The sequence below is a fragment of the Triticum aestivum genome, chromosome 5A (genome assembly GCF_018294505.1).
Source record: "Triticum aestivum cultivar Chinese Spring chromosome 5A, IWGSC CS RefSeq v2.1, whole genome shotgun sequence".
Classification (NCBI taxonomy): Eukaryota; Viridiplantae; Streptophyta; class Magnoliopsida; order Poales; family Poaceae; genus Triticum; species Triticum aestivum.
The window spans coordinates 391,939,732-391,947,690 of record NC_057806.1 but is presented as its reverse complement, the minus strand read 5'-3'; positions in this window follow the sequence as shown (position 1 = coordinate 391,947,690).

The following is a 7,959-nucleotide window of genomic DNA, read 5'->3' as shown; positions in this document are numbered from 1 at the left end:
GCTTGTCTAGATATATGTGTTCTTGAGTTCTTGAACTAGCTGTGGTGCATGCCTAGCCCAAAAAGTCCGAATCCTTCCTCAGTACACCTCGGGCCTCCTTTTATATGTCAAAGGGGTCGCCACAGTGGCACACAAGAGGTGGAAAGTATCTACAGTGTACAAGCTTATCGCCTGACATCACAGGACAAACGCCTTTAATGCACTGCTCATGTGTCCTCTTGCTTTATCGGGACGGCAACAGGGCCCGTCCCGGCCGTCTCCACCTCGCCTTGCTTCGACGCGCGTCCAGGCCAACGAGGCATGCAGTGCCATTTAGGCTGGCAGGTTGCTGTGTTGGTGCGGTGGCAGGGTCTTCACGAAGATCTGCATGCCACCACGCAGGTGCTTGACTAGTTGGCCTAGAAGCCACATGCTGCCACGTAGGCACTTGCCTAGTTGGTGGGCTGGCCACTGTGCTGGGGTGGCGACGGGGCGGCAAAGCCTTGCCGCGATCTTGCTGATGCCCCCCGCAAGGGTCTTGCCGGGGCCTCGTGGGCACCATCAGCAAGGATCTTGCCGGGGCCTCGATCGTCCCCGGCAAGGATCTTGCAGGGGGCCTTCGTCTTCTGGTTCTTATCTGCTTCGCAGGCCTTTGGTCTTCACAAATATCTGCATGGCATCATGCAGGCGCCGCTGAGCCTCAGTTTCGACGGTGTCAGAACTCTCAAGCTCAAGGGTAGCGGCCATGCCGATGTTGGGCAAGTTGCCCCGACAAAAGCTCTTGCCGGGGCTACGTAGGCCGTCCCGGCAAGCGCCTTGCCGGGGAGGAGTCCATCCTGCCCCTCTGCTCTTTATGCCTCTGGCTTAAGTGTTGTCTTGGCAGTCTCCCACCTTTCCTTCCTCTGCCCTGTCAAGCATGGCTGCAGGTGCGGCTACGACTGCCCGTGCACAAGTAAAGGGGTACACAAGGGCCCCTAGTTTTGTACACCGACAATCGCAGAGCCTATACCATGCCAGTGCTTTTCCCTTCAAAGATAAAGGGAAAACCTTCTTCTTAGCTTCATCTCCAGGTAACCCTGCAAGCTTAAATAATCCAGAAATTTTATCCACATATATCAAATGCATATCAGGATGTTCGGTTCCATCTCCTGCATAAGGATTAGCTAGCAGTTGTTCTATCATACCCGAAGGAATTTCGTATTTAATATTTTCAGCAGGTGCAGTACGTTGAGGGGCAACTAATTGGGTTCTGGTCGAGGTGAAGATACCCCAAACAAACCCCTCAAAGGATTGTTCTCCATAGGAACAAGTGACAGTAAATTTCAACACGTAGTAATAATTTCTCCTTACCAATTTCCACTTACCAAGAGCGCTTCACTCCCCGGTAATGGCGCCATAAAAGAGCCTTGATGACCCACAAGTATAGGGGATCAATCATAGTCCTTTCGATAAGTAAGAGTGCTGAACCCAACGAGGAGCAGAAGGAAATGACAAGTGGTTTTTAGCAAGGTAATGTCTGCAAGCACAGAAATTGTAAGTAGCAGATAGTTTAACAGCAATATAATTTGTAACGAGAAAGTAATGGTAACGGCAAATAGTATGCAGCAAGGTAGCCCAATCCTTTTGTGGCAAAGGACATGCCAACATGGTTTCTTATAATAAGCAAAGTGTTCTTGAGGGTACACGGAAATTTCATCTAGTCACTTTCACCATATTGGCTTGATTTGTGTTCGCGACTTTGATAATTTGATATGTGGGTGGACCGGTGCTTAGTTGATGTTCTTACTTGAACAAACCTCCTACTTATGATTAACCCCCTCGCAAGCATCCGCAACTACGAGAAAAGTATTAAGATAAAATCTAACCATAGCATTAAACATTCAGATCCAAATCGGTCCCTTACGAAGTAGCGCATAAACTAGGGTTTAAGCTTCTGTCACTCTAGCAACCCATCTAATAACTACTCCACAATGCATTCCCTTAGGCCTAGATATGGTGAAGTGTCATGTAGTCGACATTCACATGAAACCACTAAGTTCCAGCTCGAGACGACGGCGCTTCGTCCCGAAAGTCCTCTCCTTAATTATTTTAGGTCAAAATAACTTATATACCAGAAGATGGGCACCGGAGGTGGGCCGAGGAGGACACAACCCACCAGGGCGCGCCTGAGCTCCCTGACGCGCCCAGGTGGGTTGTGCCCACCTGGTGGGGCCCCTCAGGTTCTTATTTGCTCCAATAATTCTTATATATTCCATAAAAAATCCTTGTGAAGTTTCAGCTCATTTGGAGTTGTGCTGAATAGGTAGCCTGACGTTGCTTTTTAAGGTCTAGATTTCCAGCTGCCGGTATTCTCCCTCTTGATGTAAACCTTGCATATTATGAGAGAAAAGGTATTAGAATTACTCAAAAAGGCATTATTATGCATAAAAACATTATAAATAATAGTAGGAAAACATGATGCAAAATGGACGTATCAAAGCCCTAGGGCTGGCCGGCCACCTTTTTTGGTGCCTGGCTGCCTCCCTATCCCCCACACATATATATTGGGGAGGGGTGCCACACAAGGACACACAACATTGTCTTATCCATGTGCAGTGCCCCTCTCCACATTTTCGTCCCTCTGTCATATTTTCGTAGTGCTTAGCTGAAGCCTTGCATCGATAGCATCACAATCACCGTCACCACGCCATCGTGCTGCCAGGACTCATCTACTACTTCTCCCGTCTTGCTAGATCAAGAAGGCCAGGACGTAACCGAGCTGAACGTGTGCTGAATGCGGAGGTGCCGTACGTTCGGTACTTGATCAGTTGGATCGCAAAGAAGTTCGACTACATCAACCACGTTACCAAACGCTTTCGCTTATGGTACGAGGGTACGTAGACACACTCTCCCCTCCCATTGCTATGCTTCTCCATGGATAGATCTTGCATGTGCGTAGAATTTTTTTTGTTTTCCATGCAATGTTCCCCAACAGTGGAATCATGAGCCAGGTCTATGCGTAGATGATATGCACGAGTAGAACACAAAGAGTTATGGGCGGTGATAGTCATACTGCTTACCACCAACATCTTATTTTGATTCGGCAGTATTGTGATGAAGCGGCCCGAACCAACCTTACATGTCCACGTACATGAGACCGGTTCCACCGACAGACATGCAACTTGTTTTGCATATAGGTGGCTGGCGGGTGTCTATTTCTCCTACTTTAGTTGAATCGAATTTGACTATGGCCGGTCCTTGAAGAAGGTTAAAATAGCAAACTTGATAAATCACCGTTGTGGTTTTTGCTTTAGGTAAGAATGGTTCTTGCTAGAAGCCCGTAGCACCCACGTAAAACTTGCAACAACAAAGTAGAGGACGTCTAACTTGTTTTGCAGGGCATGTTGTGATGTCATATGGTCAAGACGTGATGTGATATGCATTGTTGTATGAGATGATCATGTTTTGTAATATCGACAACTGGCAGGAGCCTTAGAGTTGTCTCTTAATTATCGTATGAAATGCGAGCGCCATGTAATTTCTTTACTTTATGCTATGAGTAGCAATAGTTTTAGAAGCAATAGTTGGCGAGACGACCCCGACGCAATGATGGAGGTCAAGGTGTCGAGCCGGTGATGATGGAGATCATGACGATGCTTTGAAGATGGAGATCAAAAGCACAAGATGATGATGGACATACCATCTCACATATTTTTGATTGCATGTGACGTTTATCCTTTATGCATCTTATTTTGCTTAGAACGGTGGTAGCATTACAAGATGATCCCTTCACTAAATTTCAAGATAAAACTGTTCTCCCTGAGTATGCACCGTTGCTAAAGTTTGTCATTTCAAAGCACCTCATGATGATCGGGTGTGATAGACTCTACGTTCACATACAACAAGTGTAAGCCAGATTTACACACGCGGAATACTTGGGTTAAACTTGACGAGCCTAGCATGTACAAACATGGTCTCGGAACACTAGAGACCGAAAGGTCGAACGTGAGTCATATAGTAGATATGATCAACATAGACATGTTCACCATTGATGACTACCCCATCTCATGTGATGATCGGACATGGGTTAGTTGATTTGGATCACGTATCACTTAGATAACTTGATGGATGTTAATTTAAGTGGGAGTTCATTAGTAATTTGATTAATTGAACTTAATTTATCATGAACTTAGTCATAATAGTTTTGCATATCTATGTTGTAGATCAATGGCCCGTGCTATCATTCCCCTAAATTTAAACGTGTTCCTAGAGAAAGCTAAGTTGAAAGATGATGGTAGCAACTACATGGACTAACTTGAGGATTATCCTCATTGCCGCACAAAAGAATTCTGTCCTCAATGCACCGCTAGGTGACAGACCTGCTGCAGGAGCTGATGAAGATGTTATGAACGTCTGGCAAGCTCGATCTGAAGACTACTCTATAGTTCAGTGTGCCATGCTTTACAGCTTAAAACCGGGACTTTAAAGACATTTTGAACGTTATCGAGCATATGAGATGTTCTAGGAGCTGAAATTGATATTTCAAGCTAATGCCCGGGTTGAGAGATATGTAGTCTCCAACAAGTTCTATAGCTGCAAGATGGAGGAGAAAAGTTCTGTCAGTGAACATATACTCAAAATGTCTGGGTATCATAACCACTTGACATAGCTGGGAATTGATCTTCCAGTTGAGAGTGTTATTGATAGAGTTCTTCAATCATTGCCACCAATCTACAAAGGCTTCATGATGAACTATAATATGCAAGGGATGGAGAAAACAATTCCCGAGCTCTTCGCAATGCTAAAATCAGCGAAGGTAGAAATCAAGAAGGAGCATCAAGTGTTGATGGTTAACAAGACCACTAGTTTCAAGAAAAAGGGAAAAGGAAAGAAAGGGAACTTCAAGAAGAACGGCAAACAAGTTGCCGCTCCCATGAAAAATCCCAAAGATGGACCTAAGCCTAAAACTGAGTGCTTCTACTACAAAGGGAGTGGTGACTGGAAGCAGAACTGCCGCAAGTATTTGGCGGATAAGAAGGATGGCAAAGTGAACAAAGGTATATTTGATATACATGTTATTGATGTGTTCCTTATTAATGCTTGTAGTAGCACCTGGGTATTTTATACTGGTTCGGTTGCTCATATTTGTAACTCAAAACAGGAGCTATGGAATAAACAAAGATTGTCTAAGGATGAGGTGACGATGCGCGTCAGGAATGATTCCAAGGTCGATGTGATCGCCGTTGGCATGATACCTCTACGTCTACCTTTGGGATTAGTTTTAGACCTAAATAATTGTTATTTGGTGTCTGCGTTGAGCATGAACAATATATCTGGATCTTGTTTAATATGATATGGTTATTTATTTAAGTCAGAGAATAACGGTTGTTCTAATTAAATGAGTAATATCTTTTATGGTCATGCACCCTTGAGGAATGGTCTATTCTTATTGAATATCGACCGTAGTGATACACATATTCATAATATTGATGCGAAAAGATGCAAAGTTGATAATGATAGTGCAATATATTTTTGGCAGTGCCGTTTAGGTCATATTGGTGTAAAACGCATGAAGAAACTCCATGCGGATGGACTTTTGGAATCACTTAATTATGAATCATTTGATACTTTCGAACCATGCCTCATGGGCAAGATGACTAAAACACTGTTCTCCGGAACAATGGAGCGAGCTAATGACTTATTGGAAATAATACATAACGATGTATGCGGTCCGATGAGTGTTGAAGCATGCGATGGGTAATGTTATTTTCTCACCTTCACAGATGATTTGAGTAGGTATGGGTATATCTACTTGATGAAACACAAGTCTAAAACATTTGAAAAGTTCAAAGAATTTCAGAGTGAAGTGGAGAATCATCGTAACAAGAAAATAAAGTTTCTACGATCTGATCGCGGAGGCGAATATTTGAGTTACTAGTTTGGCCTTTATTTACAACAATGTGGAATAGTTTCACAACTCACTCCACCTGGAACACCACACCGTAATGGTGTGTCCGAACGTTGTAGCCATACTCTGTTAGATATGGTGCATTCTATGATGTCTCTTACCGATTTTCCTTTATCATTTTGGGGTTATGCATTAGAGACAGCTGCATTCACGTTAAATAGGGCACCGTCTAAATCTGTTGAGATGACACCGTATGAATTATGGTTTGGCTAGAAACCAAAGCCGTCGTTTCTTAAAGTTTGGGGTTGCGACACTTATGTCAAAAGGCTTCATCCTAATAAGCTCGAACCGAAATCAAAGAAGTGCATCTTCATAGGATACCATAAAGAAACTAGTGGGTACACCTTCTACCACAAATCCGAAGGCAAGATCTTTATTGCTAAATGGGTCCTTTCTAGAGAAGGAGTTTCTCTCGAAAGAAGTGAGTGGGAGGAAAGTAGAACTTGATGAGGTAATTGTACCTTCTCTTGAATAGGAAAGTAGTACATCAGATAAAACTGTTCCCGTGATGCCTACAGAAACTAGAGAGAAGCTAATGATGATGATCATCAAACTTCACATGAAGTTACTACTGAACTTCGTTGGTTAACCAGAACACATTCCGTACTAGAGTGGTACGGTAATCCAGTCCTGGAAGTCATGTTATTAGACCAAGACGAACCTACGAACTATGAAGAAGATATGATAAGCCCAGATTCCAAAAAATGGCTTGTGGCCATGAAATCTGAGATAGGATCTATGTATGAGAACAAAGTGGGGACTTTGGTGGACTTGCATGATGATCGGCAAGACATTGAGAATAAATGGATCTTCAAGAGGAAGATGGACGCTAATGGTAATATCACTGTCTACAAAGCTTGACTTGTTCCAAAAGGTTTTCGACAAGTTCATGGGGTTGACTACGATGAGACTTTCTCACCCGTAATGATGCTTAAGTCTGTCCGAATCATGTTAGCAATTTCCGCATTTTATGAAATCTGGCAAATGGATGTCAAAACTGCATTCCTTAATGGATTTATTAAAGAAGAGTTGTATATGATGTAACCAGAAGGTTTTGTCGATCCTAATGGTGCTAACAAAGTATACAAGCTCTAGCGATCCATCTATGGACTGGTGCAAGCATCTCAGAGTTGGAATATACGCTTTGATGAGGTGATCACAACATATGGTTTTATACAGACTTACGGTGAAGCCTGTATTTATAAGAAAGTGAGTGGGAGCTCTGTAGCATTTCTGATATTATATGTGGATAACATATTGTTGATTGGAAATGATATAGATTTTCTGAATAGCATAAAAGGATACTTGAATAAGGATTTTTCAATGAAAGACCCTTATACGTCTCCATCGTATCTATATTTTTTGATTGTTCCATGCTAATATTATTCAACTTGTACTTACTTTTGGCAACTTTTTATATGATTTATTGGACTAACCTATTGATCCAGTGCCCAGTGCTAGTTCCTGTTTTTTGCATGTTTTTTCATAGAAAATCCATATCAAACGAAGTCCAAATGCAATAAAATTTTACGGAGAATTATTTTGGAATATTTGTGATGTTTGGGAGTTGGAATCATCGAAAGAGGGGGCCCACAGTGACCACAACCCGCCAGGGTGCGCCTGGGGGCCCAGGCGCGCCCAGGTGTCTTATGCCCACCTCGTACATCAGTTGGAGCTCTACTTCGGGCACAAGGAAGCTTATATCCGGAAAAAATCATGTTAAAATTTCAATGCAATCAGAGTTACGGATCTCCCAGAATATAAGAAACGGTTTCGGCCAGATCTGGTGAACGCGAAATAGAAGAGAACAGAGAGACAGATCCAATCTCGGAGGGGCTCTCGCCCCTCCACAGCCATGGAGGCCATGGACTAGAGGGGAACCCTCCTCCCACCTAGGGAGGAGGCCAAGGAAGAAGAAGGAGGGGGGCTCTCTCCCCCTCTCTCCCGGTAGCACCGGAGTGCCACTTGGGCTAGGATCGTGACGATGATCTACATCAACAATCTTGCTACCATCAACACCAACTTTCTCCCCC